This window comes from Ranitomeya imitator, chromosome 8 (genome assembly GCF_032444005.1).
Source record: "Ranitomeya imitator isolate aRanImi1 chromosome 8, aRanImi1.pri, whole genome shotgun sequence".
Taxonomy (NCBI): domain Eukaryota; kingdom Metazoa; phylum Chordata; class Amphibia; order Anura; family Dendrobatidae; genus Ranitomeya; species Ranitomeya imitator.
The window spans coordinates 57,214,270-57,227,014 of NC_091289.1; the positions used below are offsets into that span (position 1 = coordinate 57,214,270).

Below are 12,745 nucleotides of genomic sequence, written 5' to 3' on the forward strand. Positions count from 1 at the left end.
TACAAAATTAAATTTACAAACACAGGAAACTGACTTGCTTCAGATTTTTCATAGCGGAAAGTATACAGCTGAATAATCACCACCGATAGTGTGGATTTTGTTGTTGATTACATTTTGGAAATGCTGTGGATTTGGAGCAGATTTATTTTTCACAAATTGTGAAATTATCAGTGCAATGTAAATTGACATGCTGCAGATTAAAAAATGGCACTACAGATCAATTTTTAGATTATTTTCACAGCATGTGGATGAGATTTCATAAAATTTATTCAACATGCTAGCAGAAAAATCATTGCACGTTAACCGGGTAATTAATGGCTTACACTGGCCAATAGGCAGAAACGATCGTTCCTGAGCTGATTATTAGCTAATCTACATGTCTTCTTGGGCCATTAGTCAGTTCTCAGAGCCCAACTATGTGTTGCCACAAATAATGCACAGATAGAGAATGGGGCTGGCTTAGCCACTAAAAAAACAGTCAGATGCCCCTTTCAAACACTACTGACACGCTGCTGGAATCAAATGGTTTTGGATCCCGAATGGAGCAACTTGCAGCAGAACGTAACCAGAATTAGTGGAATCATAGTAATATTACTGGAAAAACCCATTAGTAGAGGGGCTCCTCTTTTCAGAACTGTGTAATATGTAGTTTTCTTTTTCGTGGGACTGGAGGGAAATCTAATCTCTGAAGTTCGATTCTCAGGGAGATCTATGTCCGGCCCATAGATCTTAACAGTTCATTTACATATTAAGAAAAATGTGGATATCTTACATAATGTCTGTAAAGCGCTGTGGCATTAATGACGCTGTATAAGTTATTAAAATACATAGATTTCTCCAGAATAAGACATTGAAGGTATCATTTTATACAACTTTCTCAGACCTACATGCCCATAAGACAGTTTATGAGGTTTGATCCTACAGACAGATTCCCTTCAAAGGTCCTCAGTAATATACAGTGAGGTTTATATTCAACACTAGATGGTGGCCCGATTCTAACGCATCGGGTATTCTAGAATATGCATGTCCACGTAGTATATTGCCCAGCCACGTACTATATTGCCCAGCCACGTAGTATATTGCCCAGCCACGTAGTATATTGCCCAGCCACATAGTATATTGCTCAGTCACGTAGTATATTGCCCAGCCACATAGTATATTGCCCAGTCACGTAGTATATTGCCCAGCCACGTAGTATATTGCCCAGTCACGTAGTATATTGCCCAGTCACGTAGTATATTGCCCAGTCACATAGTATATTGCTCAGCCACGTAGTATATTGCCCAGCCAAGTAGTATATTGCCCAGTCACGTAGTATATTGCCCAGTCACGTAGTATATTGCCCATTCACATAGTATATTGCCCAGCGACATAGTATGTTGCCCAGCGACGTAGTATATTGCCCAGCGACGTAGTATGTTGCCCAGCGACGTAGTATATTGCCCAGTCACGTAGTATATTGCCCAGTCACGTAGTATATTGCCCAGCCACGTAGTATATTGCACAGCGACGTAGTATATTGCCCAGCCACGCAGTATATTGCCCAGCCACGTAGTATATTGCCCAGCCACGTAGTATATTGCACAGCGACGTAGTATATTGCCCAGCCACGCAGTATATTGCACAGCTCACGTAGTATATTGCCCAGTCACGTAGTATATTGCCCAGTAACGTAGTATATTGCCCAGTAACGTAGTATATGGATTTGCCTTCAGACCGGCCTGACTCTGCCTACCCTGTGGTCTGGTGCCCTGGACTGTGGATGCTGAAGCCTTCAGTAAAGGTAAAGAGACTGCAACCTTGTGTCCTCATTATTCACTGCGCCTTACATCATCCACCATCCACCATCTGCACACTGGGAAGCCCTGGGGATATACTTCACCTGTGGGAAGATATACCATCTAGCTGCCATAACATCACCCCAGCGGACCCCTAAGCAGCGTCGGTCACCCTGACCGAATACCACAGGTGGCGTCACGAACATTATCCCTTTAAAGACCTTTCCCCCATTTCATCAACGGACCTCCCGAGGGCCACGGACCGGGTCAGCCACCGTGACATCCCCACTGAGAACCGAAGGACCCGGTACCGACTGCCCCATAGCCCTTGGGGGCGCTCCATGTACATGAATAACTTAGGCTATGTGCACACGTTGCGGATTAGCCTTAGGAATTTCTAGTGCAGATTCTGCCTCTCCTGGCAGAAAACGCACCTGCGGATTTGTCGCGCTTTTTGTGCGGTTCCGCAGCGTTTTTTGTGCATTTTTGCGGCGGTTTTCTTGCGGATTTGCTGCGGTTTTTACCCCTGCGGTTTTCTATAATGGAATGGGTACAAAAACGCTGCAGATTCACAAAAAAGAAGTGACATGCTACTTCTTTTAAACCGCAGCGTTTCCGCAGCGGATTTTCCGCAAAGTGTGCGCAGCATTTTTTTTTCTCATTGATTTACATTGTACTGTAAATCAATTGCGGATCTGCACTGCAAAAAACGCTGCGGATCCGCAGAGAATCCGCAACGTGTGCACATACCCTTATAGTTAAAGAAATCTTCATCTTACGAGCATCCATTTAAAAAATGAAAAATACATATTTCAACATCCCTTTAAGTAGCGGTTTTATGTAATACTTTATCATAATATGACTTAGACCAGTGTCCCCCAACTCCAGTCCTCATGAGCCAACAGATCATGTTTTTAAGATTTCCTTAGTATAGAACTATCACCTGAGCCATACTAAGGAAATCCTGCAAACACGATCTGTTGGTGGCTCGTGAGGCCTGGAGGTGGGGGACACTGGCATCGACAAACCTGTATCTCGCACCTTGAGGCGTCATTCACACGTCCGTATTTAAACACGTACGTGAAAAAATGGTACCGATACCATCAGTGTCTGTTTTAACATCAGTGTTTTTCACTGATGGATAAATAAATAAAATTACAACGCTTCTCCTATATTTTGCAATGTTAAACACGGACAGCACACGGATGGGGTATGGATGCCATCTGTGCACTGTACCTGTTTTCATGGACCTATATACTACTGTACTTATATTGGCTTCTTTCATCCATGCTGCTGGAAAAAAGTCAGACATCTCTATGTGTTTTTTGCACGGACACATGGACAATGAAAAACATGGATATATGAGCAGCACCCCAGATTATAATGGGTGCGTGTTGTAGCCATGACAAAAATGGGTGAGTGAAGCCTAAAGGAGTCGTCCAGCCAGTCAAAATTTTTCTTTTCTTTTATTTTTTTTAAAAGGCTTTAACTGGCATTTAAGAGAGACCAAAAAATAATCGTTACCTCCATAATCACCCAGCCACCCTTGATCTGACACTGGCTCATGCCGACCTCAGAGCCTTTTTTCTTTAAAAACAAAATATCGGCCTGACAATCCCTTTAAGAACAACATTAAATTTTGCCTGTGGTAAAATGTTAAAATACTTTCTTTTTTAGAAGTGCTGACAGTTTAATTTGGTGTTTGTTGAGAGGTAACATACAACACAAACGCGCTCGCAGTTACTTATAGCAACCTGTCTTATTTAATTCATTTTTTCGCAGTGTTTTAAAAGGATTATGTCACCAGATATTTGCTACCTCATTCAAGAGCAGCATGATATCAAAATGACTGCTTGCTGCCATTTTGATAAAATCACTGTTTTATTGGCTGCAAATCTAGAAATTCTCTGAACGCCGAGCTCTGTATAACCCCGCCCACACCACTGATTGGCAGCTTTCTGTGTACTCTGTGCATAGGCAGAAAGTTGACAATCAGTGGTGGGGGCGGGGTTACACAGGAATTATGAACTCTGGTGATAATCTCCTGCTGATAAATCAGTGTTTAAATCAAAACTGCAGCAAGCAGCACAGTAAGTAACACATCACTGGAATCAGGGTTTCTGCCTCTACATTATGCTGCTCTCAGATTAGATAGCAAAAAAACTGATAACAGATTCCATTTAAGGAACATTTCCACAACACCAAGTACTTAAACTATAAAGTCAAGTTGCACCACTTCTACAGTTTCATTATAGTATCAAAATGCACCACTCCCTATGGCCATAATAAAGCTTAAAAGGTTATGCCCATCTTAGACACTTATGCTATACTAGATGGTAGCCCGATTCTAACGCATCGGGTATTCTAGAATATGTATGTAGTTTATTTATGAAGATTTTAGAATAATACATTGAATACACAGGATTAGCCTGTCGCTGATTGTTCGCGGCCAGCCACGTAGTATATAGCACAGCCACGTAGTATATAACAGCCCACATAGTAAATAGCACAGCCACATAGTATATTGCACAGCCACGTAGTATATAGCACAGCCATGTAGTATATAGCACAGCCATGTAGTATATTGCACAGCCACGTAGTATATAGCACAGCCACGTAGTATATAGCACAGCCCACGGAGTGTATAGCACAGCCCACGGAGTATATAGCACAGCCCACGCAGTATATTGCACAGCCCACGTAGTATATTGCACAGCCCGCGTAGTATATTGCACAGCCCACGTAGTATAGTGCATAGTCCGTGCAGTACCACGCACGCAGTATATAACAAAGGCCACGTAGTGTATAACACAGGCCACGTAGTGTATAACACAGGCCACGTAGTGTACAGCACAGCCCACGCAGTATATTGCACAGCCCACGCAGTATATTGCACAGCCCGCGTAGTACATTGCACAGCTTGCGTACTATATTGCACAGCCCGCGTACTATATTGCACAGCCCGCCCAGTACATTGCACAGCGTATATTGCACAGCCCACGTAGTATATTGCCCAGCTCACGTAGTACATTGTTCAGCCCACGTAATATATTGCACAGCCCACGTAGTATATTGGGCAGCCCACGTAGTATATAGCACTGCCCACGTAATATATTGCACAGCCCACGCAGTATATAGCAATGTGGGCACCATATCCCTGTTAAAAAAAGAATTAAAATAAAAAATAGTGATATACTCACCCTCCGTTGGCCCCCGGATCAAAGCGGTTACCGACACTCCTCGCGTGCTCCGGTCTGAAGAGTGCATTGTGGTCTCGCGAGATGATGACCTAGTGGTCTCGCGAGACCGCTACGTCATCATCTCGTGAGACCGCAATGCATGGAGCGGTCACCGGGGCGTCGCGAGGAGCGGGAAAGGCATGTTCCTGATCCGGGGGGCCGACAGACGGTGAGTATATAATGATTTATTTTTTTTGTAATTGTTTTTAACATTAGATCTTTTTACTATTGAGGCTGCATAGGCAGCATGAATAGTAAAAAGTTGGTCACACAGGGTTAATAGCAGCGTTAACCGAGTGCGTTACACCGCGGTCAACGCTGCCATTAACCCTGTGTGAGGGCTGACTGGAGGGGAGTACGGAGCGGGCATTGACTGCGGGGAGGAAGGAGCGGCCATTTTGCCGCCGGACTGTGCCCGTCGCTGATTGTCATGGCTATTTTGCCACGACCAATCAGCGACTTAGATTTCCATGACAGACAGAGGCCGCGACCAATGAATATCCGTGACAGACAGACAGACAGAAAGACGGAAGTGACCTTAGACAATTATATAGTAGATGGACTGTGCATGCCATTTATATCTGATAGACTGGGATTTTTCTTCTGGGTCAGCTATCAGTCCGGAGAATGGGGTGCCCCGCTTCCCTGTTTGCACCAAGAATGGAGGAGATGATTTAAATGCTCTTTATCTGAGCGCATGTGAGATATGGATGCAGATGAGAGTTTCAAAATTCCCCTGAAATATCATTGAGAGAGCCACTAGGAAACATGGCCTCATCTTTCCCTCACCTCCCCCCCTTTGTGGAACCAAACCTATTACATATTTATAGTATATCTGGTGTCTGAGATAAAGAAGACCCCTTTAAAAGAAGAATTATTGTGTTTCACCTGCTGCAGATCCTGATGCAGTGGTGCCTGATGTAGGGATTTAAAGAGCAACAAAAAGAATATCGGTCATAGGTCAGGCAATCGTATCAATATATATATTTGTGTCAAAATGTGCATCATAATTCAAAAGACCGTGCCAAAACCTGATAAGATGTATCCCACCTGAGGCATGAAGGTGCTGCAACCTGTGTCTATTACAAAATTGCCCATGCCCCGCAATCTACCCAGAAAGGGAAAGAGGGAAGAAAAAAAAAAAGTGCTATAGTGCAGTGTGTCAGGGGAAGGTACCATACCATGGAGCAAATGTATTTAGTTAAAGTACCTATATAATATACCTATCGCTCATCGGTCCTTACCCAGAAACAAGACAGTGACCCCCTGGTCAGGTGAAGCAATGACTTCAGGGAGGTACACTGCTGGGCTCCTCCAGTATCAGTCTGCAAGCATAAGAACATGGATTTCAGTTTAGGGATCGCTGTGAGAAAGAAATCCAGTCAAGTCAATCAAGCTCAGAGTCAGTGCTGAATATGCCCAAAGGAGGGTGTTATGGTGCACCGAGCCACTGGCCGTACCAAGGATGCACCGAAGTGCCATTATTTGTATATGGATTAAAAGTGAATTTTGTTATAAGTTTACCACTAAGGCTGCCGTCACACTAGCAGTATTTGGTCAGTATTTTACCTCAGTATTTGTAAGCCAAAACCAGGAGTGGAACAAATAGAGGAAAAGTATAATAGAAACATATGCACCACTTCCGCATTTATCACCCACTCCTGGTTTTGGCTTATAAATACTGATGTAAAATACTGACCAAATACTGCTAGTGTGACCGCAGCCTAAAATGTATATTGCTGGTATGATTTTTATAGGGCCTAAAATATAGAAATGTTTTAGCAGTTGAATCTGCAGTTTGGGGGCGACAGACTCCCTTTAATCGATTTGAATAACGCGCCACTCCAGTGTTTTTTTTTCTACTTGTGCGCTGGAGTGGTGCTGCTAATGGAAAGTCCCTGCACCTAGTATTCGATTCACCACCTCCCATCTTCTGCTCTTCCTGGTGCCACTCTGGTCCCGCGCTGCCATTTCTCACTGCAAGTCTATGAGAGTCCCATTCGGGCCTTGTTCTAGCTCTCATAGACTTACATTGAGTTATGACTTCCTGCTCGCCCAGCAAACCCTATAGCGATCCAGCATGTCACAAACTGCTGGAGACTGACTGGAGTGGTGCTGATAACAGAAGATGGTGAGTATGAAACTAAGCGTAGGGACCTTACATTAGTGGCACCACTCCAGTCCTGCAATAAAAAAGAGTGGTACTGTAAATCAACAAAATGCAACATAATCTGAAGAAGTAGGAATTAACAGAAATGTAATAAAGCCTAAAGGCCCTCATACACATTAAAGCCGTCTTATTTCAGCAGGGCTCGCCAACTATCTGATGTTTATGGGGGCCTATTAAACCCACCCAGATAGATGAGAGAAAGATCCAGCAGTTTAAATGCCGAACCTTTTATTATCTGAGGAGATAAGTCACCTCCAAAGGAGTCAAGCAGCATCTTTCTTCACTCTCCCTATTAAACATACATGAACATGTAGCTCGGACAGTGTATGGAGGAATCTGGAGGGATGGTTGACATTTCTCTCATGTATTTAAAGACCTTTACACTAAACAGCTGGTTCATAACAATCATCTTGTAATTGAAAGGATCTTTATAGGCTCTACTGATAAAACCATTGGCCACAGTTGCTTACAATGTCTGTGTAATCACCCTCCTGGATGAAATGTGATGCCTCACCCATGCCTATAGTATGAATGTTCACGAGACACCATTTACTGTATACAGTATATATGAGCTAGGACATCAGATATGTTAATTATCTGTCACGCAGTAACTGTATATGATTAGGAAAAGGAGCCATAAACCATCCCTAGGACTGGGGCATAACTATCCCTGCTCCTAAAGGCACCTCTAAAGGTGAAGAGGTTTGGGCCACCAGCACTGTCGGTTATACTTCCTGCCTACGGCGTGAGTAGCTGGCTCTGGTGAAACCCTGATTTGTCCTGCTATGTTTAGCTGACTTTGCCCATGTGTGTTCATTCCTCTCTTCCCGCACCGGCTCTGTGTTTTCACTTCATGTCTGGATTGCCCGGTACTCGACTCGGCTTTGGGTCTGACCTGACTCCGTCTCTTCCTTCTGGTACTTCTGCTTCTGACTGGTACTGACCCCTTGGCACTCCTCTGACTCTGTATGTGACTTTTCCTTGGTATTACGCTACTCTCTGGTATCTACCCGGCTTGTTTGACTATTCTGCTGCCACCTGGTGGTAGCCTCTCTGCAGTTCTGCTGGTGCCAGTCTTCTCTCCACTTGTTGCCACCTAGGGGAGTTTGCATTTACCTGCAAAGCTGCAGCGTGACACATGATCTATTATACAGTATGTCTTTTTGTTATCACTCAGTACTTTAGATTTCCAACTGCATATCGTTTGATGATTACAATGTTTGTACACTGCAATTTTATCTGTACAATCATTCACACAATTATGGAGATATGTTTTAGCCAGCAGATATATTTAGGGTTGACATCGTGCGGTTGGTGCTGATGCCGGTGGCATTCTGACATGCCATGCTGTGGAGCATGCACAGTTTTGCTTGACGAACGGAAGTAGACAGTATGGCGTGATGACTTTACCTGACACGCGCAGATTACACGAGTACAAATTAACTTATTAGGGTGTACACAAATAAAGAACTTGAAAAAGCGGACACACGAAATGTGCCATATGATACACTCTTCATTTGCACATTATGGGTAATGTCCCTTTCCTTGAGCTGGACATTACTTTTTTACAGCTTTCCATTGCTGGGTGTCCATGTTCAAAACCCGATCCTGCTCGGCTCTTAATCACATTGACGTCACTATGACACATGGAAAGGTTTTAATACTAGAGGCTAGGACCATCCCGATTTGGGTACACCTTGGCGCTGGTGGGATGGCATTTATGCTTTTTTTTTTTTAATCAAAAACTATGTTTACCAAGTACCCAATGTAAATTATATGCACTATTGCTTTTAATTATTTACGTACGGCAGGGTGTATATTAATTTTCTTTCTATCTTAGGTTTTGTCTGTTTAATGGCCAGTGTGAAGTTGCTCCTATATTTTGCATGCGTATCAACATACTCCAGTTCATTTTTTTCAGTTTAGTTTTCTTTTCAATATACAGTATATTCAAGATAGTGTACAATCTGGATATAGTATAAACCAGAAAAAAATCAATTTTTAAAAGGAAAGTTGACCATAAGATATATTCTATGATCTGCATTCATAATTGTTGCAAGGTGATAAAAAAAAAAGATTTGAAAGATTTGGAGGGGGCATTTCTATTTCCCTGCCTTTCTCACCAAGGAAGGAAATTGACAGAATTTCAGAAGCCTCTAGAATTGTTTTACAAGCTGAGATATTATATTTTATTTTATATTTTATTGCTTCAAAAAATAGTTTTGTCAAGGAAATAATATCCGAATCGTCAGCTAAACATAAGAATCAGTAAGCAAAACTTTTTTTCAAAGGGCGATAAAAAAATGATGACATTGGGAACTGTATCGATAGATCTAAAAATATAGAAAATCTAATATAGGGTCAGAGATCAAACAGGGTGGGGGGCTTTACAGTAGACATGAAAGGGTGGGTTAAGTGGCTCTTAGCAGACATCAGATACTGTGTTTCTATGGAAATATCTCAGAAAAGATTTCAAGTATGGCTGCCAGATAACGAGTCTGACTTGGAGTTTATTATAAATGTATCCAGTGTTTGTATAAAACTAATTGGTGTATGTGTCCGCGTTATCTCTTTCACTCTTCAGTAACTTCATTCTGACAAGTAAAAACAAGGAAATTGTTCCAAGTGTTTTCTGTTGTGATACATGATATGCTGATAAAGTTCACAAAGTCTGCTACATATATAATAGGTGTGAGCAGAAAAGATAAAAACGCTGCTTACTACCAAATATGCAAACACATGGATATACATGACAGCAAGATATGTCCAAAGAAAGTGGAGTCTGCTATCTACAACCCTAAGATATGACAGATATAATAGAGCTGGGGTTTACATAGGACTGCACATACACAGAATTATCTCATCCCAGAGTTAATAAAGCAGAGAAAAAAGACAGGTACATGACAAATTACTATTCTTTATTAAATTATGGATAGGAACATCTGTCTAACTATCTAGCTGTTAACTATCCATCCAATATCAAGCTTATAACTAACTGGCACACACTTTAATAGTTTTGCACTGACTTGCAATATTGCTGAATGCAAGGAGGAAAGCAAATGTCACACAGATAAATGTAACCAAGAAACAGTTACGGTAAGTTACTTGTTAAACAAGTATATACAGCTCTGGGAAAAAGTAAGAGACCACTGCAAAATGTTCAGTTTGTCTGATATTTCTCTTTTTAGGCATATTTTTGAGTAAAATGTAAATTGTTCTTTTATTCTATAAACTTCTGACAACATGTCTCTGAAGTTCCAAGCAATACATTTTCTATTTTTTTCTGACAAAGAAAAATGGTCAAAATAAAAAAAACACCCCAGTGTTTTCAGACCCCAAATAATGCAAAGAAAAGAAGTTCATAATCATTTAGAAACAACAATACTAATGTTTTAACTCAGGAAGAGTTCAGAAATCAATATTTTGTGGAATAACCATAATTTTTAATCCCAGCTTTCATGCGTCTTGGCATGCTTTCCACCAGTCTTTCACACTAATTCTGGCGCAAAAATGTGAGCAGTTCTTCTTTGTTTGATGGCTTGTGACTATCCATAACCCTCTTCATTACATTCCAGAGGTTTTCAATGGGGTTCAGGTCTGGAGATTGGGCTGCTCATGACAGGGTTTTAATGTGGTGGTCTCTAAATTTTTGCCATATATACCGTATATATATGTTAGTGTGTATGTACCATCACCTTATTTTGTACATACACATAGAAACGTACAAGTGCATGTATGTATATATATATATATATATTAATGTATATATTTTTCTGCATCTTTTCTCTCATCATAGTTAATTATTAAAGCACTATGCAATTTGATTGCAAAATTACCGAATCAATAAGCCATTCTGGAGTTGCCAGGTTATTAAACCTTGCCGTACCAGTTGCATTAAGTTATAAGTGGTGACATAGACTAACACCCGACTAGATCACTTCAGACAGCTGACATTCAGACGGTTGACAACTTGATGTAGGGTCTCTGCTATAAGGAGTGATACAACTAACAACTTCCAATCATGTATATTCCATGTAAAACTCCCCATGCCATGATAACATAATTACTACCTGGCCATCCAATTATCACAATTTACTGCACTATCTGTGTATGTTTTTGCATAGTTGTAGATTGTCTTGATAAAACAGATATTTATAGACAGAGACCTAAGTGCAACTATTTGTCATTTAATACAACCACAGGTCACTCCACCATAAGGTATTTATGTCCTTACATCACAGCATCGATCCCTCGTCAGTGGCAGTGTAAGGGTCCAGATGGAAGTGGAAGCACTTCACTCACTATTCCACCTATTGTTACAAGTTCCCAGTAACATAATATGATTAAGATCATTATAAAACAGGCCCACCACAAATACAGAAAGAGTTGTTACCTTATCAGGGTGTATGCAGGATATGAGTCCAGATAATGCTCATGTTTCGGCAGGTGTAGCGTCTTCCTCAGGCTCTATCCTCACACTTTCTTTCCTAGTACTAATTTCTTTAGTGTGTAGATTTGGTTTCCGAATCCATCTACAATTTATGTCCCCTGCTTTCCCATGACATTTGTGTTCTTCCCCATGCCCTGACCTCTTCCCAGTGCCATCCTATGTTCTACACATACTGCACCCCCTGAAATCTGTTGCCTCCATCACCACCCAGATACTTCACACTTTATAAAGTCTTTACCTGAGCCCTTTAAATCCTGCGCTGCAACTTAGTTCTCCTCAGTTGCGCCTGTGCCTGCATCTCTTTGCTGTCTCTGATGCCTCCTCCTTGTGTCTCTTCCCCCTCTCCTTCCTCTCTGTTCCTATGAGCAGTAGTTAGTGGTTGTGCACAGGAATCTGACAGCGCTGGGCTGGATGATCTCTTCTCTCCATGTGATCACAGCCTGGATTCACAATGCAGCCTCAGGACCTTGCACTGAAGCATGTTGTGTCCTCTCCGTGGACCTGACATCCCTGCTGAACTGAATTAACTTACAAAGATTTGGATACAGGAGTTCACAAATGGATCTGATCATTTTTCAATTTTATTTTCACCTAAAAAAAAAATAATTTATTTCACATTGTATTCCTAATATTATAAATGTAGATTAAAACCTGATTTATACATGCCACAAGTCATAAAGTCCCTGTGCCCAGTGGGGCTGACAATCCATATTTTCTAGCAGTGTATTTTTATACATTGTTGTTAATAACAAAATAAATCAAATATAACATTTTGAAAACTGTTAACGGCCTTCAGCTCGATCCCGAGCCATGGCGACTTGATGAATGAATGATCTGTAGGAAAATCGCTCTTGTGCAAGCCTGGATAGGTCCACCAGGGTCTTCTCTGCCATTACCTTGATTGTATCAAGGCATTGAGTTCCTGGTCTTCCTCCTCGCCTTGTTCTTTCTATTCTTCCGACCATGATGTCCTTCTCCATTGATTGCTCTCTTCATATGATGTGCCCAAAGTAGGCAAGTCTTAGCTTGGTGAACCTTGCTTTAAGTGACATGTCTCTAGCCATAGCGAATTTAAGGATGAACACTCTGTAGTAAGATCGATCTTGTG

At 41.6% G+C, this 12,745-nt stretch overlaps 1 protein-coding gene across 2 annotated transcripts in view; it reads right to left on the reverse strand.

Annotated features, from left to right (window-relative positions):
* Positions 1-12,022, reverse strand: part of KCNJ4 (potassium inwardly rectifying channel subfamily J member 4) — a 236,891-nt gene extending 224,869 nt beyond the window's left edge. The window contains exon 1 of one of the 2 annotated variants that reach the window (XM_069736972.1): positions 11,581-12,022. The gene's annotated coding sequence lies outside the window, so the exon portion shown is untranslated. The remainder of the gene's footprint in view (positions 1-11,580) is intronic. The other variant, XM_069736973.1, reaches the window with a different exon arrangement.
* Positions 12,023-12,745: the final 723 nt, after the last annotated feature.